The sequence below is a fragment of the Elgaria multicarinata genome, chromosome 2 (genome assembly GCF_023053635.1).
Source record: "Elgaria multicarinata webbii isolate HBS135686 ecotype San Diego chromosome 2, rElgMul1.1.pri, whole genome shotgun sequence".
Taxonomy (NCBI): domain Eukaryota; kingdom Metazoa; phylum Chordata; class Lepidosauria; order Squamata; family Anguidae; genus Elgaria; species Elgaria multicarinata.
In genome coordinates, this window is record NC_086172.1 from 79453581 (window position 1) to 79477073 (window position 23493).

The window sequence follows — 23493 nt, forward strand, 5'->3', positions numbered from 1 at the left end:
CAATTTCTGGGTAGAGGAGAGGGGGATTATCATTAAATCAGGGAAATGGTGAAGGAGGAAGATCATACCTCTCTCTTCCCTTAGCACGGCAACTACAGAGCACAACCTCTCCTCAAGACTGCTTTTAAGCCCAGAAGATGGCACCAAGAGGTCCTATCATGGCTCTCCCATCCACGTCATATCTAGTTGGGCACAAAAAGCCCACTGCACAGGGCTGGGCCAAGAAAGTCTGCTGCCTGAACTGCACTGACAAATAAATGGCAGCCCTCCCCCCAAGTCTAGGTGCATGGTACCCAAGGCCAGCCAAGTTATTTTGGCACCTAAGCGTCCCTCCCCTCCTCTTTGGCTGTAAAATAACCACCACGACAAACATGATGATGATGTAGTTGTAGTAGTAAATAACTGATGGTTTGCTGCCCTTTCCAGATAGACAAATCAGCTGCCTGAGAGAGACTGCCACCTCAATTTGCCTAATGGTATGACCGACTGTGTCACTGAAATCGATGGCCTTTTTATGCTTTTCTCTGTCCTGGATTGCAGCCACAGGGCAATGGATATTTGCGATAGGGTTGGGTAAGAGTACACTGTGTTCCGAGAAGGCCAAGACACATGCGTGGAAAATGGGGATATGAGGGTGTATCAGCAATGGTGTTCTGGTCATTCCACTCCCGCTTGTGGAAGGTAAGCGCTGCAAAGCTGGAAACAGGGCAATGGTGCTGAGGACTGCTGCCTGATATTAATGTCCTGTGGCGGTTTACGTTTCTTACAAGGCCTCTGGAATTGACCACTCTGAAAGGGAAAACACCAGGCTTTCTGGATCATGGACATCTGATCACTTTTTTATTAAAAAGGCTGCTGCTTCTGGGGTAGGATGCATTACTTACTTAGTAGCTGGTGATGCAGCCAGAAATAATGATTTTGTACACAAGTCCCCTTTCACAACCCTGAATGATTCATACCCAACACTTGCTGATAGAATGCCAAATTAATTTCTTATTGTCTTTTTTTTAAGAGCTGATGGTTTCAGAGAGAGAGAGAGAGAGAGAGAGAGAGAGAGCATCCTTTACATTCTTAAAACTGGATGGAGCAACCTGTTCCAGTCCACCCACCAAATCAGTGCTGGGCAAACTCTCCTTGGCTCCATTTGGAATTGGCTGAGATTGTACAAGCTTTCTTGGTGGTTGTTTTGGGAGGTAAGCTGGAAATATGTCTGTTTCTGAGTTTTCTCCTGGCTCATAAGTAATGTTGGGGCATGCATGATGATGGTGCCACGCACATACGCCTGATCATATTGGCTTCTAGGAATTGCAGTTCCCACTCAGCATCAGTTATGGTTGAGAGCCACTTGGAAATTGAAACACACACACATGGCCAAAATAAACACACCCAGTTACAAGACAATGTTTTAGATGTGAGTGGGGAACAACCACCACATAAAACTAGTGGCATTGTGGAGCCAGGGCTCATGGGGTCAGAGCACCAGGACTTTTTGATTAGCAGGGACATGGATGTCATCTGCCACCCCACTTCAGACTTTCCTGTTCCTTCTGAGCTTTGCTGCAGTCCTCACAATAGCTGGAGGGAAATGGATTTTCCCAGCAACCATATATTGTTGGGCACTATCTCTGTTGTAATATAAAGTATTTGGGGGCGGGGGGAGCTTGCTCCTGGATGGGTCAAAAGACCTACAAAACACATATATGTAATACACACATATAGATGGATCAACATAACTTTTTTGGCCTCTCCTAGGGGTGGGGGTGTACAGGGGCTGTCATAACGAGCACCTGCACTTAAAAATTTACCACTACACCACCACATAAAGCATTGGCAAGTAACGGCAGAGAGAAAGAAGTGACTCAACTAGAGAGATGCTCCTTAAACAAAATGCTGCTTGGTTGGGCAATTTGGTCATGTAGTTCACAGCAATCAATGAGAGTTCCATTGGACTCCTGCACTTGAGCCTACAAAACAGCTGGCTTTGTCATTCACATTGTTTCTTAGTGATCAATGAGTTTCAACAAAAGTTTCATTGAGAGTAAGGGTGAGAATAACATTAAAAACACTTACGTGCATGTGCTGATGAAGTAGCCTGTCCAGCCTAAACAATGAGTGCAGAATCTCCTTTTATGTTTGCATCCAGCGAAGAACCTCTTGATCTCCAGCCGGGCATTCCGAGTGGGACAAATTTGTATCCTGAACTAGGTGGTGGTGGGGGTAGTGGGGGTTGTTATTGTGATTGTTATTATTCCCTTAGCAATACCTCTACCCACAAAATCACAGTGTCTCTGGTGCCATTCAGAAAAAAGGCCAGCCATATCTCTGGAGTGTTTAAAGGTGTACAGTTTTTCAAGCCCATAATTGGACATGGCCAAGGCAGGTTTGTTGACAACATTCCTGCCTCACTGGAAAAATGTCTGGTGAAATTAAGTTGAGAGGGGGTGATATTTACTTGTGTCACAGAGAACGTCTAGCTTTCATTGCTCTTTGAACTCCTAGTGGTCACTTTCTACACAGACAGTGCAATCCTTTGCATGTTTCCTTGGAAATGAGTCTACCTTACAGGGTTGTTAGGAGGATAGAGGAGGATCATGTACACAGTCTTGGGCTCCTCAGAGGAAAGGCAGGATATAAATGTAACAAATATAAATTAGTACCATTGTATTCAGTGGATTTTCTTCCAGGCAAATGTATACACAATAGCAACCAAAATCATCAATTCTGAAATGGCAATGTCCATCATTGCTTTGGAATATCGAATGTTGTCAAAAAATTCAAGATGGTCTTGTGAGCTAATGGTGTGGTTTTTTTAAAAAAAAAGCTGCTTCCGTTCGTAGTTGTTCAAATACAAACATGTTAATTTGAGAGTATATAAAAACAATACATTAATTGTTGTTTACTCACATATTCACTTTTATTTTTATTTTTATTTTTTTCAGTGTCTCAGTGGGGGTAAGGAGAGTGTTCTTGTACTTCCAGTGTAGAACAGATGAGCCCAGGTTAAATAACTAGCTTTGATTTGTAAGAAGGAAACATTTTGGCAGGTTTCAAAGCCTGTGCCTGAGCAGAGATGAATGGGGATTTTGAGAGAAGCAGTACCATGCAGGTGTGAAAGTATTCACGATTATTTCTGCTATGGTGCACAAACTGCCAATCCAGGAGCATGGAGTTGTCTCTCAATCCCAAAGCAGGCACCTTCTGAGTTTAGGGCAGGGCACACAAAGTGTTTCTAAGCTTCCCACATGGTGTGAAGGATGTCTCACTGGGCCAGCAGCAGCGGGTGCACTTCACAGAAGACAGGCAATTTTAAGTGGTTTTCCTCTTATTGTTTAACAGTGACTCCGTTTCTCCTCCCGAGGGGCCCCCTTCACTGTAATTCTAGCAGAGCACTGAAGTGTGACATCACAGCATTTCAGTGACCCAATTTCCAGCCAGTCAGCAAGAGGCAAGACAACACCGGGTGTCCCTGGGATCCAAGAGAACCTTTCACACATGCCCTGTACGTCCACTCCCAGTTTCTCTCGCACGCTACACATACTTTCATACACCTTCACTTGCATGTAGTAGACTCACCAAGATCAACACACATATACACCTTGCACAGCACAATCGTACAGAACAGGACACAGTCACAGAGGCCTGCAGAAGGCTCCTGCTGTTACATACCTTTGTAATCACAACATGCCTTGTTGAGCTTTTAAGCACACAAAATATGCACACGCAAACACTTGTGTCTGTGTGACATTGGCTGCTTCTACATGAGCCGTTTTCTCTGGTTGATTGACATCATTGTGTTTACACCGTTATTACAGAGGATCCAAATGATGGTGCTGCCAAACACTTGCAATGCAGTGATTTCCATGTTGTCTTCCTCATTGTCATTTTAATACCCTGTTTGTGGCCATTTTTCTGACATTCAGTGCAATGGGCAGTATCCAACACCACCAGTGCACCTGAGCTGGTTCCATTGTGCTCACCGGACCCACCATGAGTGCAACAGGAACTAAATCTTCCTAAAGGAATCCCAGTAAATGCTCCTTTCCAGAATGGGAAAGGTCAACAAAACTCCTTCTGCAAGCTCTGCTCACCTGTGCTGTTCCAGAAACAAGCATTTCCACTCATTTCTGGAGCCACCAGGTTCCCATTTTGTTCATGGTAGGTTCCACTACTGCTCTGGCAGTATTGGAAACTGCATCAAAGTCGAAGTGCAGGAATTAAAATTATTTTATTTCATTTTTTCACTACAGTCCAGCTGTGCTGATCAATAATTTTTATTTTTATTTATTCATTTTGGATAAATGAGCAAATGGTGGGATTGTTCTGACTGCAAAGAGGAAAAGAGGTAATTAAACAGTCAATTTCAGTAAGGCTGGTTGCCAGGAGGGAACAGGAAATGACTAATTAGAGGGCTGTTTTCAGTAGAAACTGGAGCTGCTTTAAACCATACTAAAAGAGAGTTTTGCCGACTGAAAGCTGAACTATGCATTTTTTTTAGAACTGAATGGGGTTTGCTTCTGATTAAAAATGATCTAGCTCATATTACGGATGTATAGATTTTGTTAAATCCATTCTATCTGTATTATGTGGATTTCCAGGCACCTTTCATTCTGTAGTCCGCTCATTGACAGAATTGGATTTTTCTCAATTTCCCAAACTTGTATTTGTGCACGCTTGTGCATATGTACACTTGCACAAATGTGCACTTCCGAAAATGTGCAAATTAACCGATAATGAGCATTTTCAAGTTTTAGCCTATGGGGAGGGGGAATGCACATTTTTGATAAGTGATTTGTTTGTTTTCATGTTATTCTGTGACTAAATATGCATGAAATCCCAGAAAGTGAAAGTAAAAAAGAAGAAGCAAAAAACAGTTGCAACTCCACAGAATCTATGGACTCAGGGAATGCCAGTCTGCTGTGGAATCTGCCAGTCAGAGTCATAGAAATCTGAACTCATTGGAATCAGTTGTGAATTTCTCTGACATCTCAACCTCATAGGAATGAGCATTGTGAAAATGTTAAGTACACTATTTAAAGTAGTATATAGTGGTCCTTTAAGTGCTGTGTGGAACCACAGTTTTCATTCTGTTTCCAGCAGAACGCAGAAGAGCCATGTCTCAATGGTGGTAAAAGGCCCTACTGTGGAAAGGATCTGCGTGAAGAGCACATCCTATGGATGCCATGCCATAGGATACCGGTAATAAGGGGACACTATTGTCAACAGGAAGGTATCTAGGAAGAGTGCATAATTGGCTTCCTTAGAGGATATTAAAAACAACAACAGGCTTTTAAGATCTGCATTTTAGTCTCTTAGTTTCTTTCTTTATTTCTCTTTTAGCTTTTGTAATCCGTCATGTATTTTATGGTCCTATGCTGGTATGTCTCTGTTGGACTTTTCATCTGTGCTGGTTTTTAATTGTTTGTGTATTTTATTATATTTTATTGTGTTTTAATCTGCACAAAACCGAGAGAGACTTTTGTCTATGAGGGGTGTAAGAAATCTAATTAAAAATAATAAAATAGAAAGGCTAGGCAGCAGGCATCTTTTACAGCTATGTTGGGAAGAGGGCACAGCATTGGACTGGCCAAGTCAAACACAGTCCACCGTGACCCACCACCAGGGCTTTGATAATGCAACCTTTGACCTTTTTGACCTTTTTGGTTCTTTCCAGTTCTATAGTTCTGGACACAAAGTATTGCCCCATACTCAATGTCAATAAAGATCCTGTTCAGACATCATGCTAAACCATGTTGGTTAAACATTTTGAGCTAAATATTATGGCTTAGTGTTTCATGTGAACCATTCCTAACCATAGTGGCTACATAACCACAGTTTAAACAGGCTCACCAACCATTTGCTGCAAAAGGGTTAACGGCCTAGCCATGGCTTAGCATGTCGTCTGTATAGGCCCATTGTCATGTGCCTGCTTAGGGGCTTGGCCACTAGCAATGAATGCTGATGTAATCAAGAATCCTGGGTAATCAAGAAAAACTCTTATTCAAGCATTCAAGTATGCACAGTTCAAATGGCGTGAGGAGGGAGAGCAGGGCTGTACTTGCTGCCCCCACCCCATCCCTGGTTGCATCTTTGTCACCCCACCTACATGGCAGAATCTGCTGTACTCATGTAGGCTCTTCATACACCCCTGAAAGATCAAAGTGGGGAGATAGCCCTGCTTTCAGGCAACAGGAACACAGGAAGTTGTCTAATACTAAGTCAGACCATTGGCCCATCTAGCCCAGTATTGTCTGCACTGACTGGCAGCAGCTCCTCAGGGTTTCAGGTAGGAATTTTACCTGCCCTACTTGGAGATACTGGGGATTGAACCTGGGACTTTTGCCATGCAAAGCAACTGCTCTACCACATAGCTACAACTACTTCACAGTGTTGATGGCACTTGGTACTTTCCAACTCTAGGAGCACAAGACTAGCAGACAAGCTAGTTTATGGCGCAATCCTATGCATGTTTCCTATTTATGGCTAGCTGGGGCATGCTGGGAGCTGTGGGATTTTTTTCTGTCTAAACATACATAGGATTGCATCCTTAGTTGCCATTACTTCTTGCAGGGAGCCTTGGGAACTGCAGTCCTGTGAGACAGGCCTCACAATTTCTAACATCTCCACTAAACTATAATTCCCAGGATTCTTAGGAGTGGGGTGGGGAGAAGCTATGACAATGAAAAGAGGCATAAAATAAGTGCAGTGTAGTTGTGCCTTCTGTGATGCACACATCCTCCTTTCCTATGTACACAAGTTACAAAGCAAAGGCACTGTGAGGTGGATGAGAGTTCAGGTCACTCTCTCTCTCTCCTAAAAGCCGCCACAGTACCATTGCATGAATTTTGATACTGCAACCCTAGCTGGGCATTGAGAGAGCACTATTTTGTGACTCCTGCCTTTGGTGCTTTGATTGGGCATTGGCAGGACACTGTCAGAAGGAAGCTTTCTGTGTCTGCACCATGACTGGCAGTGCCCATTCTTTGCTGCAGAACCATGTAATGTGAGAGGAGCACAGTTAGCATGCAGACAATGCGGGCCAGTGGAAATGCGCCTGGGGAGCGGCGGGTGGAGGGTGGGGTGGCATTTAGGAGTGGGCACTCCAATTACCTCCATGTATGTTTAATGTCTCCTGTCCCATCAGACCTGCTGAAACCTGAGACCAAGGCCATCTTCCCATCCTCTCCTGCCCCCTCACCCACCATCTCCCCTGCCCCATCTCCCCAAATGATCCCAACCCAAGAGGTTCATGAGTTACCATTAGGCAAAGTGTGGCAACCACCTCAGGTAGCTGATTTTTAGTGTCCAGAAAGGGCAGCCAATTGTTAAGAACATAAGAGTCATACTGGCTCTCTCTAGTCCAGCATTCTGTTCGCACGGTGACCAATTGGCTACCCACAGGAAACCCACAAGAAGGGTGTGAATCCAAAAGCACCCTGCAGCCCCCATTCCCCAGCAACTGGTGTATACAGGCTTACTCCCTCTGATACCGGAGGTAGCACATACATAGCCATCAGGACTAGTAGCCATTCATAGCCTTCTCCTCCAGGAATTTATCCAATCTCCTTTTAAAGCTATCCAAATTAGTGGCTAGCATTACATCTTGTGGTAGAGAATTCCATAGTTTAACTCAGTAACGTGCGAAGAAGTACCTCCTTTTATCTGTCCTGAATCTCCTACCAATCAGCTTCATGGGATGACCCCAGGTTGTAGACTTTTGAGAGACAGAGAAAAATGTCTCCCTATCCACCTTCTCCACACCAAGCATAGTTTTGTACACCTCTGTCATGTCTCCCCTCACTTACCTTTTCTCTAAGCTAAAGATTCCCAGATGTTGTAACCTTCAGTTCAATAGCTCATCAATGTATTATTGCTGTGTTTTTACTGCCACCGAGGGGGAGAGGTACTTGTGGGATTTTCTGTATCAGGTGCCAAAATAACTTGACTAGCCTTGGGTACTAGGCAAATTGACTTTGAGGTACATGGGACCGGGGGGGGGGGGGATGGCAGCAAAATCTCTTGGGCCAGCCCTGATAAGGAGGAGGGAAGAGGGGGTTTCTCCAGCATCCTCATCCACCGTGCTCACATCTCCTCACCACATGACTCTCCAGTTGTTCCCTTGTGTTTACAGGGCTGCCTGTTCTTCCATTGTACTATTCCAACTCTTCAACTCCACCCTCTGCTTGTTCCCCTGGACCCTCTCCTCCAGAATGAACCTGCCTTTTCCTTTTGTGTGGCATTGAGGCAGAGTTTGTCCTCTCCCATTTCCTCCTCTAAACAGAGCATCGAAAGAGTGGGGAGCTTAATCCACGTTATGGTGGATTAATTAGCCACTCCAGGTTAATTAATCCAGTCCAAAACCTTCAGATTAGCACAGGATTGTGCCTGAGAGCATTCATAGGAACATGGATTGAATGAGGAAAGAGCTCCCCCCAATTCCATATGCACACATTTTTACCCCTTTTAACCTGAGTAGTTACAAAAATGTTCAGGGATTAACTCATTCACCAACTCATGATCTTGAGAATGTGTGCTAAGAGAAGTTTTTAACATTTGCACTCATTCCCTCCTGCTGTCTCCAATCTCCACGTTCTTTCTGCCAGTTTGTGACCTTCTGAATCAGCATTTTTACCCTTGTCCCCCAGAGACACTCCCTCTTTTATCATCCTGCCTAGATCTGCTCAGCCAGCGGCCCAGCCGATGTCCTCTCTGTGTCCTCATCCATGCACCTGTCTCTCTGCTCAGGCCTGTGCTGAAAAAGGCTGGGCAGCGAAAGGAAGGCAGGGAACAGGATGCTGGTTGGGGTTGGGTCGAGCAGAGGAAGAGCAGATGCCTTTGTGAAAACACAGGTGGGCAAAAGGTAGATCTAGATCTACTGGCAGACCTCTGGATAATTTACAGATTTCTGATGCCCAACGGTTTAATAATAGCAGCAAAAAAATGACACCCCCCCCCACACACACCAAGTTATACTGCTGAAATGAAAGAAAGCTTGGGGTAAACACAGGAATGGATTTGTGCAAGGAAGAAGACTATGAGTTCCATTCAGTCCTGGCACTCAAAACAAATTCCTAAGCTCAAGATTCTTTAATGCTAAAGGTATGTCTTTTGCACCGAGCTTCACTTTGTTTGTTTGTTTATTCAATTTATATCCCTGCCTTTCCAAAGTGGTTGGTGGTTCTAGTAGCAGTAGTAGTAGTAGATGATCCCACAAACCTGAAGTCTGTCCACCCTGAGTCTAAACAACAAAGGGGGAATCTCTTGGAAGGATGTTTCTCATGTTGTTAGCCTTGTTTGCCTGGATGCTTTACTACAGGACAGCTTATCTGTCATTTCTGTTGCAAGCTGGGCAGCTTAATACAGACTTTTCCTGCTCACTTTCCCACGCTGTCCTTCAGCCCTTGTCCTGTGATAAAAAGGGGAAAGAGACACAGAGAGGAGCAAGACAACTAGTTGAGGACTCCTAGGGAGAGACAGGGGGGGTGGCGGGAGGGAGACAGCAGCAATCCATGGAGGCTGGTGGCTCCGAAGTCAGTGGGGCAGTGAATCCAATTTAGGTTTCAATCAGAACCAGTCAGACAGCTTGGACAGCTCCTTTAGAGTTCTGACCAGTTCTGACTCAAACCCAGAGCGGATTTACCAACCCACACACATCAGAGCCACCAGCCTCCACTGGTATTAATATTTTTCCCCCCTGGCAAAAGCAAAAACTATTAATTGGGACTAAAACTAGAAGGTGTGTCCTCCCCAGGGGGCTGTTGTGCTCTGGCGTGAATTCGTGGGAATTACTTGTTGAAGGGCTGTGAGGGCTTTGTTGTAGTGTTACTTCACAGCAGCAATGCTGGGAGGAAGAAGTGGAATTATTACACATACAGTAGCACTAAAATATCTCTTTCGACCCATCTGGGATTGTTCATCCTATGTCAGAAACAGACTGAAAAGAAACTTGGGGTCACCTTCAATTCATTTTTAAGAAAGGCAGCTTCATAAATAGGAGGTCGCTCTGTTGTATCATGCCAGTCACTTCACTGGAGGTATCATCAGAATTTTTCACATGACTTAGAGACCTCCGACTCTGGCAAGGGAAAGGGAGAGAGAAAGCTTAATGATAGCAAATTCCTTTTCTGCCACATAACCTTTATACACAGCACAGAAGCGCTGGTCCTGCCATTAGGCAGCGTGAGACTGCCGCTTCAGGTGACATATAAAAGGTCCCATTAAAAGGCTGTAAATTGCCAGCAATTTTTAAATATATTTTTTAACATGAATGAAGGAGACTATCCGGATTTTACGCTTGAGGATCCAGCAAATCTTGGTCCGGCTCTTGCCACAGATGAACTCATAAGCATTACCCAGACAAAGCCCACAAAAGCCTTGGACCTGGCATCCCTGCCCCACGGCTCCACACTTCTTCTGCCTCACCTTTCCTATCTCCTCCTATTCTTTTTCCTCTCTCCCTCCCCCCTCATCTGTATTCTATCTTAATTAACACATTTTCCCCTTTCTATTTGTGATCCCCCGAACATGAAACACGTTCCTGGAATTTGCAGTCATGAGTAAGTGGCAACCAGCTCCTTCCCTCCCACTCCCGACTGCTCTAGTGCTGAGGATTAACCCTTCCCTGCTGTTTAATATTCACTATAATACTGAGCTACACAAGATCCAGCTATGTGGACTGGTATACTCTTCTGTCCTGGGATGAATGGATTCATAGCCTTGTTGAGGCTTGGATTCCCCTGTTAGCCTGGGACAAGTCACTTTCTTACACCCATCATTTTGTGTCGGCAAAATGCCAATAGCAACCTTCCTCACAGGGTTGTTGCGAGAACAGACAAGATACACATTTGTAAAAGCATCATTAGACAGGGGAAATCACATTCCCCTACCGTCGCTTTTCTGTCCCACAATAGGGACAAACAGTTTCCTCTTTCTTCACATTGGAAAGAAAGTGGAAACGAGTGACCAGGTGGCCCATTCACAGCAAGAAAAGGCGGCACGTTTCACTACAGCCCCAAAAGTCGGATTTTACAGATCTTTCTTTGCAATGGGAAAAAGAGCAGAAGGAGCAGGAGATTTGCAGGAGGTGGATGGCGCCATAAAAAGGACCTACAAAAATCTGCAAGTGCCCAGTAACAAGCCTGCTATAAAATGCTTGTGCTAAGGCTGCAATCTGATACCCACTTACTTAAGTAGACATGCACGCAAATTACTTTGAAGGGAGGAAGGTGGTATAGAAAGGTTGAGGAGTCCAGAGCAGTCTTCTTGCTTGCTTTGGTATAGCATTGTTTCTTAAATATCCTTGCTTTGATAAGCAAAGTGGCATCTACGTGAATACCATATTCATGGCTGTTTGTCTATTATCCCTGTTATAGGCTATTATGCCTAAACAGAGAGGCTAGAATGTCATCTTTTAAAACATTCCGGAGATCAAGTTGTGTTTTCCCCCCCCCCAGCCTTTATGCATCCATATGCGCTGAACCATTTACAGTAAGGAATTGAAAGGGTATAACCCTCATTTCATTGAATTCAATGGCAACAGCGTCAATCATTTTAATAATTTGATATTGCACCTTTTATCTCAGTCAAACAGCTAGAAAAACAGAAGTATGTGGAGAGGATGCATGATTTCACTTGGTCTCATTCAACAGACTAAAGTCAGCGCACCCAGTTTTCCAAAATAATTGTGTGTGTTTTGTATTCTGTCACTAGGCAACATCCCCTCTCAGATATAATTTGCTTTCTCATAGGACACTTTTGAAAGTGTAACTGACATTTTGTTGCCTTATTCGAAACCTAAACACTTGTCTGTCCTCCACCACCTTTCCCCCCCCCCTTTGTATTTCATTTTTAACTGAAACCTGATCTATTTTGAAATTTTAATGGCTCCTCCTCATTTCTGATGGGTTGTTTGGAGAACAGATTTCACACTGCACTGTTACTTTTGTCTCCAGTAGGTGCAAAACACTAAAATGTTTTCCTCTTGTTTCAAAATGAACACTCAGTGTTTTGTTTTAAGTTGTGTTTGGATTTGGAAATAAGGTTTGAAAGGGGAATGTCATTTTAGCCCTCAAGCTAATAATATTCACTTGATAATTTGTTAGGGGTTTTCCCATTTACCCTCCCAAATCAATATAAAAACCTATTTCCATCAATCAGTCACACTACATTGTGTCCAACAGGGATACACAGTTGAATGGAGACATTTACCTATTACCCCACATAATGGGGTCACTAGGGCAAAGGCAAATTTAGCCCCTGTCCCAGTGGTCTTCCTTAGCACACCTCTCCACTTTTCCCCACATTAGTGAATTGTTGCCAATTACAGTGAAATTCTATAAATGTCTATTCAGAAGTAAACTCCATTTAGTTCAATGGGACTTACTCCCAGATAAGTGTGTATTAGGATTGCAGCCTTACTCCTATAATATATAAAGTACTGCAATTGAGAACACTGTTGTGATGGGAACAAAAATCTGCCCTCTGATCCTGACATTGGTGGCTTGGCCATAAACAACATGTCAGATGAAAACTGAAAACTGGGAAGACCATTGTGAAAATCCCTGCTGCTCACTTTATGACCTTGTACCCATCACTATAACACAAAAGGAGTTATCCAAGGTGCTGAACATCTTTTGGAGCCATGGTTCAGTACCTTGCAGAGCTCCTTTAGAGCTCTGGCTTGTCCTGATTGGAACCCAGAATGGAATTCACAGCCCCGCCGAAATCAAGCCACCAACCTCCACTGGAGACACGTATTATGGTGACTGTGTGATTCCCAGGGGCTACTGGCCCAATGCCCTGGCTAATGCTGCACCAGCCCCAGCAGAATGCAAGGAGAGGAGATGTTGGGTAAGCCAAGATCGGCATGTGTTGTTCTACTCAGGGCAGCGCTCCCCACTGACATCTGTACTTTATCATGGCTGTTGTTCTCCTCGCTGTTTCAGAACCAGGTGCCACGTTTGCTCGCCTTCCTGGAACCCACACCCTCTGATCTGGAAGCCCTTCCCAGTCTGGCCTCAGCTATCCCGGGATGGGCTGCGGTTGGTTCCTGATGTGGATCAAAACGTACTCTGCACGTGCCCAAGAGAAGCCTTCTCCCAGAACTTCATTCATGTCCCAGTCCTTGGAGTTGGAAACAGCTTGGGCTCTGCGGGTCACCCAGAACTGGATCTCGGGGTGAAAAGAGCTGCTGTTGCTCAGCCCATCCCCGGATGGGACCTCATCCTTTGGCTGTGCTGGAAAGAAAATCACTAAATCCACGCTCTCAGACCTGCTTTTGCTCCCTATTCGCTCGGCTCCCCTTGCCAGCTCCCTCTATGAATGAAAGGGCCAGAGGGCGTGGCCTAAGGGAGAGCTCTTCTGCCTTCCCTGTACTCTCCCACCCCCCGGCTGGGAAACGAAGGGTTTAATCCTTCGCGGTGCTGTCTCTGCTGCTGGGGGCCCCTCCCTAATCCCGTCCCCCGCAGGAGATGCAGCCCTTTCGCGCCATCTGTTCTCTGTTAAGCAGCAAAAAACACGTTGTTTTCCCGTTCCTAGTTCTCTCCCTCCCTCCGTCCCTCCGTTTGCTCATCGCTGCCGCCTTCCCCCGCGCCCCCTTATTATCCCTTGAAGCATATTTGGCAATGGGGGCGGGGGGTGGGTTGGAGGCCAGCAATGAAGGACCATCGCATGTCCTTCCGTGCCCTGGGCTTTTCAATTCGGGTTGCCTCCTTCCGCGCTCCGTTCCTAGCCCCATCACCACCTTAAAGGGCTTCTGTGCCTTTAACAACTGCACCACAGGCAGCAATTCAAGAAATGGAGCAGAAGGAGCTGTGACTGGAAAGGAAACCATACCTGTTGGACGTCTGCCCCCCATGAAACCGTTTCAAGCCAGGGAGGAGGGCTCATTTGAAATGAATGGTGGGTTTGTGATTTAAGAATGAAATCAATGAATAAATAAAATAAATAATACCCGGAGGGCCTCCCAATTTTTACTTTCCGGCTTTCTTTTCTTCTTCTTCTTCTTTTTGCTTTGATCACATTGGGCTCAGTTTGCACGGAAGGAGCTTTGAACTGACTTCAGCCTCAGAAGAAACGCCAACGGCACGGCCACCACAAGCTTGTCTGCTGCCTTCAAATGGGAATTAGTTTTGCTTCCGCCCACCCCATTCTTTCCCCATAGCTATAGGGCTGGTGATCAGTGGCAACATACATGCTTTGGATACAGATGTTCCCAGGATCAGGCTCTCCAGGTAGAGCTATGGAAGAGCAGTTGGAGAGCTGCCAGCCAGTGTGCACCTTCCCCAACCTGGCACCTTCCAGAGGTCTTGGACTACAGCCCCCATCATCCCCAGCCATGCTGGCCTGAGATTATGGGAGTTGTAGTCCACGACTGAATGGGAAATGGGTTGGAGAATAAGACAGCTTATTGGAAAGTGGGAAGGGGCAGTTGTATTTCCTCTGACAAGGGGCCTGTTCAGACGATACGCTAAGCCATGGTTAGGCCACTAACCATTTTGCAGCAAATAGTTAGTGAACATGTTTAAACTGTGGTTATGTAGCCACCATGGTTAGGAATGGTCCACACAACACACTGAGCCATAATGTTTAGCTCAAAATGCGCAACCACCGTGGCTTAGCGTGTTGTCTGAAGAGGGTCAAGGACCTTCCTCTTTTTTGTTCTTTTTTGTTGTTCTTTTCTTTTTGAGGGGGCTTTGATAGCATTGGTCTCAGTTTGCATATATTATCTTAAACTGAATTAAACCGAAGAAGAACCACAGGGATGTTTGCAGACCCTTTTCCCTGATCCATACAATTGAATGGCTCAAAGGAAGGCTTTTGTTCCATTCACATTCAAATAATGGGGGCAGGCAGGGAAGGTGCTACATTATAGGGGTGTGCATGGATCGGCCCGCTCCGCTCCGCGCAGCTCCGCCCATAGTCCGCTCCTCTTCGCCGCGGAGCTCTGGCTCTGAATCGGAGCTCCGCAGTGGAGGGGAGTGATGCCAGGTAAAGGCCCCCTCCCTCCTCTCCCTTACCTGCAGAGACCAAGGGGGAGGGGCGCCTTACTTGCATCCGTCTGCGGTCCCTCGGCTTCTTCAATTGAGCCCGCGGCTCAACCAGGAAGTCTGGGCCGCAAGTGCGGCCTAGACTTCCTGGTTGAGCCGCGGGCTCAATTGAAGAAGCTGAGGGACCGCGGACAGACGCAGGTAAGGGAGAGGAGGGAGGGGGGGTTACCGGGCCCTGCCGCTGTCACCGCATGGGCGACAGCGGCAGGGCCCGGTAAACCCCACTTACCTTTCTGGCGGAGCTCCGGATCGAGGCGAAGGATCCGCCTTCACCTCAATCCTCTTCGCCATGCTCCGCCGGCCCCCCAATCCACTTCGCCTCTGCCTTAAGGGTAGGCGAAGCCCCCCGCTCCACTCCTGCTTCTCCAGTTCGAGGAGAAGTGGAACACATCCCTACTACATTAGCCTGCAACTCTTGGAATTACACACATACATCCTGCGGGCACTTGTATAGCAGACTTGTAGGCCGTGTTCACACAACTCAACAACCCACATTCGACCCACAGTTCACAAACCATCAACAAACAATTGGGTTCTCTTCATAGGTTGTTTGGGTTAATAAACCATGATTTGTTAGTACAGCTGGGGCAGGATCTACACTACTGCTTATAATGGTTTATAATGGTTCTGACAACTGTTCAGGCCCAGGACATATTACATATACCATTTTCATAACGTTTTTAAAGTGTTATATCCTGCTTGGTGTAGATCGGGCCTGGGTTTGCACAACACAACAACCCATGTTTCAACAACCCATGATTCAGCAAGAACCCCCACTGAACCCATACTCAACCTTGAGGATCAGCTGTTGTGTGAAACTCAGTCATTGTGTTGGGCTAGTCATGGGACTAAGAATTATTCTCTTGATCTTCAAAGGCCACCCTCAACATGGATTGGGGCTTCCACCACCTTTTCAGTCCATCCTTATAGCTGAAGCCCACATTCTAATCAATTGTGAATGTAAAACAAGCTGCAGGTGGTAGCTATTTGGATTAACAAATACTAAAGAACTAAAGATGTGGCGTTTTGTATGTGTACACCTACAACATTACAGCCTTTTATTCCAGATTAATTAATCCCCAAATATCGAGCTCTCCAGGTTCCCTACAGCAGGGGTGGGCAGACTTAAAGCCCATGGGATCTACCGCTTTTTCTTTCTTTCTTTTTACTAGAACCCCAAGAGACATGAACCAAAGCACAGTGAAAAAGAGATACACTTGGAATTAAAGAATTCTGAGCTCAGGAATTTGTTTTTGACTCCCAGAACTGAACGGAGCTCACAATCCTTCTTCCAGACACAAATCCATTCCTGGGTTACCCCAAGCATTTTTCATTTCAGCAGTATAATTTAGCGTTGGAAGGGATATTTTTGTTACTGCTATTGTCAAACAGTTGGGAGTCAGAAATCCCTACTGCAAATCACTCAGAGAACTACCAGAGATCTGCTGCCAATCACCCAGAGCCGTACCAGTAGATCCAGCTGTACCTTCCTCTTGCCCCTTCCCTATAGCCACGAACAGTGCAATCCTATACATGTCTACTCAAGGAGAAGCCTCACTGAGTGTAATGGGTTTACTCCCCAGTAAGTCTGTACAGGATTGCAGCCCAAATGGATTAGAACCACCACTTATAAATGCACATACTAAGAGTAGGGGGAAATCTACCCTTTTGCCAATTCTTGATCAATTAGGTTGCCACTTTTTTTTAATGATCTTTCTCCTGTACTTTTCACAAAAGCCTGGCAGGAAGAAAGGTTACCAGCCTAGCCTGACATTCACCTGCTTCGTTTCTGCTTGTCAAGCTGCTGTTACAGGCACAGGAGCTCTTCTAGAAGATGACAGCCCAGTGGAAGCTAGTGGCTCCAATGTCAGTAGGGTTGTGAATCCACTCTGGGTTTCTGCCAGAACTCTAAAGGAGCTATCCAAGGTGCAGCCTCTAACCTAACCCTGTTCCTCAATAGGAGCTCTTGAGATCCCAGTTCTAGATGGCATGTTCCCTTAGAAACCACAACGAGACATGGTAGTTGGGAACAGGGGTGCCATTAGCCACCACCATGAGCAACAGACAAGTGGGGCAGGTGCCAGAGCCCTGGAAGTCAGAGAATGGGGCTGCTCCACTCAATTCAGCTAAACAAAAATCCAACTGACACCCAACAACACAAATCTATCCTTTAGCTCATGCCTCACAGGGCGCAGAACTTATAGAAAGTTGGGAAGAAATCATTTTTGTGAAAGGTGCAGTGCTTTTACATGTATTTAAAATAATTGATGACAACGCATCACAAAATAATAGAAAAGGGAATTTCAGCAGGTGTTATTTGTATGCATGCAGCATCTGGTGAAATTCCCTTTTCATCACAACAGTTAAAGCTGCAGGAGCTATACTAGAGTGACCAGATACAAAAGAGGGCAGGGCTCCTGCAGCTTTAACTGTTGTGATGAAGAGGGGATTTCACCAGGTGCTGCATGCATACAAATGACACCTGCTGAAATTCCCTTTTCTATGCAACTGTTAAAGATACAGGTGCTCTGTCCTCGTTTTCAGGTGGTCACCCTATTTATAACTATCTATCTATGCCGAGAGAGAGAGAGAATGCACCTAAATAAAGGCTAAATACTGGGGAAGAAATTACCTGTGGTATGTTTTGTTTTTGTACTACATCTAACATTTAAATGTTAAATTACTAACACTTTATTTCTGTCCATGTTGTCATTGCTGATGCTAAGTAGATCATGCATTCCAGCTCGTAAAAGTCTCAAACACGTTAATAAATGAATAATCATTGGAAATGAGTGACGTTGGCTTCAATGTGGTTTGCTTTATAAAGGGTGGGGTCCGTTTTACTGCTTTCTCCAGCGACCCCCACCCCCAGGGGGGTGGGAGGGAGGGAACCTTGATGTGGCTCTACACCCCTTGCATTCTGGCTCCAGAGCAGACTGACATAGTTCTACAGTGCCACCTGCTGGACATACCTTTCCACCACACTATTGTCTTACAAGTTTCCTCCTGCAAGCAAGCACCACCCTACCAGAGAGCAGTCATTAAGAATTTTGGTACGCTAGGATTAAAATTTATTTATTTATTGCATTTCTATCTTGCCGAATAGCTGAAGCACTCTGGATGGCTCACAAAAAAAAAATTAAACTATAAAGTACGAAATGATGTCCCTTAGGCTGACCGTATGGAAAGGAGGACAGGGATTCTGTATCTTTAACAGTCGTACAGAAAAGAGAATTTCAGCAGGTGAAATTCCCTCTTCATCACAACAGTTAAAGCTGTGGGAACTATACTAGAGTGACCAGATACAAAAGAGGGCAGGGCTCCTGCAGCTTTAACTGTTGTGATGAAGAGGGAATTTCACCAGGTGCTGCATGCATACAAATGGCATCTGCTGAAGTTCCCTTTTCTATTCAACTGTTAAAAATACAGGAGCCCTGTCCTCCTTTCAATATGGTCACCCTAATGTCCCTTTCCTTGCTCTGGCACAATATCCTGGAGAATCTTGGCCTGACAGTCTCTTCTCTACCATCTTGTTGTGCTACCACAAGAAGGCCTCCTTCACAAGAGCAGCAATACTTGCTGACTAGGTTTCCTTACTACCATGCATCTCCATAAGCTTTACTCCCTATGGGCTGTGGCTGTTCAGCCCACTCAGGCCTCACCCATATTCTTTTCTCTTCCTTCCTTTTCTTACAGGCCCAAGACATTTGGCTGCCAGAGGGAGAAGGGAGGACAAGATGGTGCCCCTTCCCACCCCATGTACAAAAGCTGACTGGACTAGCAGCAGAATCCTTCTTCACCATGGTGCAGCATCCTCCACCACATCTGAAGGCATCAGGCTAGTATAGGTGGCACAGGGCAGGATGCTTGGAACACAGCTCTCTCCTTCAACACCTTGCTGCCACCTCCCAGCATCTGCCTCCTGAGGCAACCACCTCGCCCTGCCTTATGGTAGGGCCGGCCCTGTGTTCTTAGTAGGATCTCCTGCCTGTTGTTTTCTGGTTCTTCCTTGATCCCTTACATAAGTACTTCCTTCCACGTGCCCTGCTGCACCTCTGCAACAGAGAGACATGCACTGCAACACTTTTATAAGCTACTGCTGCCGAAAGTTCTGCCTCTCATAAAAGGCTGTCCTAGACAACCACCTAGGCTTGCAGTTTTTTCAAAGGATACCAAAGCCCTGCCACTGTGAACCTCAAGTTTATCCCTAGCTTAGGGCAAGTGACACAAACAGCGCTGGCTCCAGGATTTTGTGGACCCGTGGGTAAGACACCCTCCATGGGTCCCCTCCCTCAGTGAGTCTGCCTTCTCACCTCCGTTGTCACCAGCTGTGATGGCTCCTCCTCCTCATTCTCATCATTGCTATCACTTGCTTGACTGACAGGCAGACAGCCAGTGAGCAAGAGGGTAGTGGTATCTACTGCTCTTCCATCCCATCACCACTGTTGTCTGGGCCAGCACAATAGGCAGGTGAACAAGCAGCTTGCAATGGTGAAAGGGAGGAGCACGTCTAGGGGGCTCTTGCCAGTGTCCCCCTGCTGGGATTTGGGACCTCAGCAGGTGCCTGACCGTGCCTACTCTCGACGCTGGGCCTGAACAAAAACAACAACGGCAGGCAGTGTAGCTTGACAGTGAATGCTTTTCTCCTCAATCCGGAAGCAAGCAGATCAAATGAAGCCAAGCAAGCTGGGGCTGCTGCATGAGATCACTGTTTGTTAACATTCCTACAGGAGGAACCCTAGGGGATGAAAAGGCCTCTGTGAAATAGATGATGGACTCAGGGATACCCTTGCACTAATAATAAACAGAAGCAGGGATGAGGTATGCCATCTCCCTTTTAGCGCTAATGCATTGGCCCTCTGCCTCATAGTCTAGTCAAGATACTGATGGAGAGAAGTCAGGAGGAAGTGTGGGCCTCCTTGGCAACTGCCCAGGCCTCCCGAGGGAGGCCCATCACTCGCTGTTGAGAGCCACTGGCCTGGGGCTGGTTCACTCCTGCCAGCTCATCCCTTGGATCACTGCAGCATCAATGGAGGCTTGAATCCATGAATGGGTCATCATCACACATAAGAAGAGTCAGGCTGGATCAGACCAAGGGTCCATCTAGTCCAGCACTCTGTTCACACAGTGGCCGACCAGCTGTTGACCAGGGACTCACAAGCAGGGCATGGTGCAACAGCACCCTCCCACCGATGTTCCCCAGCAACTGGTGTATATAGCCTTACTGCCTCTGATACTGGAGGTAGATATACCTTCCTGGGTGAAACTTCCATAGCTCCTCAGCCACACTGCTTTCAAGAGGAGCTAGTTCACATGCAGAAAAATGAAGTGCTATATGCGTATGTGTGAACTGGCCCCTCTGTGGGAGAGAATTAGTCCAGTGCTGAGGGATAGAAAAGTACAGACCTGCCCACATCAAGTGTGACCCACTCAAGGCAGTGGACTTGGGGCTGGCCCTATCCTGAGGCAGCGTGAGGCAGCCACCTACCAAGCAGCAGTAGCTGGAGGGAGGGTGGGCAGTGACAGCTAGGGGTTGGAAGACAGGGCTGTGGGTGCCACATGGCCTTCCCTGCACCCACTAAGCTAACCCACTGCCTTTTGGTGTGGAGGAGGGTGCTGTAGCATCACAAGCGTCCAAGTACAATTCAACTCTCAGGCCACTCGGCTTCTGTACATGGAACTGGGGGCGGGGCGGCCGGGGTAGCACCCTCTTACCTTCTCGTCAGGTGGCAAATTCTCTTGGGCCATCCCTGAACAATATGCTTGGGGCTCACTCCCTTCCACCTGGTTACCTGACCCCTGCCCAGTTGCTTCTTAGGGCGATGCCACCTCTGCCATCGCTAAAAAACATGCTTCAAATTTCCTGCCTGTGTTTTAATTCCATTTCTTTTATCACAGCCCCCTCCCCACCTCCTGATATTGTGGAGGTGGTACATAAAACAACTTCCCACCTTGTTGTCTCTTCTTCCCTCGGGTGCAATCCATAGCTGCTCTCTGCTGCATTGAGATCCTGCTTCTGTAACTTGCCCTGATTTCAGACTCTAGACTGGAGGCTCTTGCACTCCGGTTATGAATTCAATAAAGCCCTCCCTCGGTTCTACATAATTCACCTTGGTAAAATATCTGCTCATTCAACATTCCTGCAGTGGGATTTGCAGCAGCCCAGCTTAGCACCAGTTTCAATATGCACTTCATCGTGACTCATCTGTCTTAATGGCTGGGCCCTCCACTTGAACGTCTTTAAATCTTGATTGCTCGCTCTAGTAGTCAGGGCATTGATTAGCCTAAGGAGCAATAATATATACTCACCACTAAAATGTTTTGAGAGCATCTGTAAGACTCCCTCAACTCTCTGTTGATGTTGGGGGCTGGGGAGGGGACAGTTGGCAGGGAAACGGGTGGAGAAGCAGACACATAAGCCGAATACACCAAATGCAGAGCAGGAGGTGGAGAGAAAGATAGAGAATATACACTTTCCCCATTTTGACTCATTACATTTTTATCCCAGGCTTGATCCAAGTTGCTTCGGGCAGTGTGAACACACACCCCTTCATTCTTTACAACCACCCTGTGAGGTAGGTTAGTGTGAGAGAGAATGACCTGCCCAAGGTCACCCTATGAGCTTTGTGCCCAGCAGGAATTTGAACCCGGGTCTCTCAGGACCCGGGTTCAAATTACTACACAGCACTGGCTCTTGAGCTATTTATTTATAAAATGAATAGCTTTCTCTTACATTGGGCATGAAATGGTTCTCCCATCCAAAGGACTGAGCAGGCCCAGCACTGCGTAGCTTTAGCCATACTGCAGCATCAAGCCTTTCCACACCATTCACTGCACCCCTGTTCCATATCCAGCTCTGTATTCAAAGCCGAGGGCAGTCAATAGGTGAGAGAAGCATCAAGGCTGCGATCCGATGCATGTTTACACATGAAACATCCTACAGCTCCCAACATTCCCAAGGCAGTCAGGCTGCCTGGGGAATGTTAGGAGGTGTAGGATATTTTTCTGTTTAAATAGGGTGACCTTCTGCAAAGGAGAACAGGGCTCTTGCATCTTTAAAGTTGTATAGAAAAGGGAATTTCAGAAGGTGTCATTTGTATGCATGCAGCACCTCATGAAATTCCCTCTTCATCACAACCGTTAAAACTGCAGGCGCCCTGCCCTCTTGACCAGATACAAAAGAGGGCAGGGCTTCTGCAGCTTTAACTGTTGTGACAAAGAGGGGATTTCATGAGGTGCTGCATGCATACAAATGACACCTGCTGAAATTCCCTTTTCTATACAACTGTTAAAGACGCAGGAGCCCTGTCCTCCTTTGCACATGGTCACCCTAGTTTAAACATGCATAGCATTGTGCCCTAAGAAGAGGAGTGTATACTAGGTGGAGTGTGTACTATCATGTAAGGAGAGAGCTGAAGATGGATTTCTGTCTCATCCAGAAGGACTTTCCATTCATTTGTCCAAGAAAAGAGGTGCTCGATTTGTTTCTCTTCTATAGCTGTAAATGGAAGGGTGCAAGAAACAGAAGAAACATGGGTGCTTCCAGATGAGGTTTTCATTGTGCAATTGCTCTGCCTCATTCATGGAATTTTACACAGGGTCCAGACAAGGTCCATGTGGCGTTACACCCCACAAGTCAGTTCCCAAATGTATGTCTGCAGTTTGTAAGTCTGTGGTTTGTAGAATGTTGGCCTGAGTGGGCGGAGTTAGAATGTCTTGGGAGGGGGATGAGTGATATATAAGGGAATGGCTGAGGGGATTGGAAGGAACTTTTTAGGTACTCTTAGAGTCTTTAGTGCTCTCTGTGTTTAGAGTACTTAAGTTCTGGGAAATTTGAGGTTCAGTGTAGAGAGTGGTGTCTTTGGAGTGTGGTGTGCACATAGTTGATGTATATTAATCAATACAGATAATAAAGAAAGCTCAAGAGTGATTGTGTGAGAAAAAGGGAAGCACGTATGTGAATAAGTGAAAGGATTGGATGAAAAGTTAAAAGAAGGTTTTTAAATGTTTTATTTGAAACAAAGCTTGTGAACTTTTAAAAAGAAATTTTAATTATTTTGTTTATAACTACCACAAAAATCCCACGTGTCTGTTTGGTATTTATCATCTGAAGTTTACACATTTAGCACCCACTCTGACAATAATTCACCTCAGCACATATAACTCACAGTGTTTTATTTTATATATTGAAATCCTTCTCCATTTAACCCCTTTCTCCACATAGTTTGGAGGAAGGTGGTTTTTATCCCTTGCCTCAGGCGTATCAAGCGGTGGTGCTTGGCTTGAGCAGGGAGTAGCGGCAGCCAGGCTTGGTGTTCAGAGACTGTGTCGTGGCAGGCCCCTCTCGTGTTTTTCTACTGCTTCTTCCAACTTTTTTTCTTACCAGAAAAAAAAGCTTATGAAAAAGAGGAAAGGAAAGGAAAGATGGACTAGCTAAAACAATGTCTAA

General features: G+C 46.0%; 1 long non-coding RNA gene across 1 annotated transcript; it reads left to right on the forward strand.

Annotated features, from left to right (window-relative positions):
- The first annotated feature begins 673 nt into the window (after window positions 1-673).
- On the forward strand, window positions 674-5234 carry LOC134393643 (uncharacterized). Its single transcript, XR_010025092.1, has 3 exons — window positions 674-866; window positions 1013-1193; window positions 5095-5234. It is a non-coding gene; the product is annotated as an uncharacterized LOC134393643 (long non-coding RNA).
- Window positions 5235-23493: the final 18259 nt, after the last annotated feature.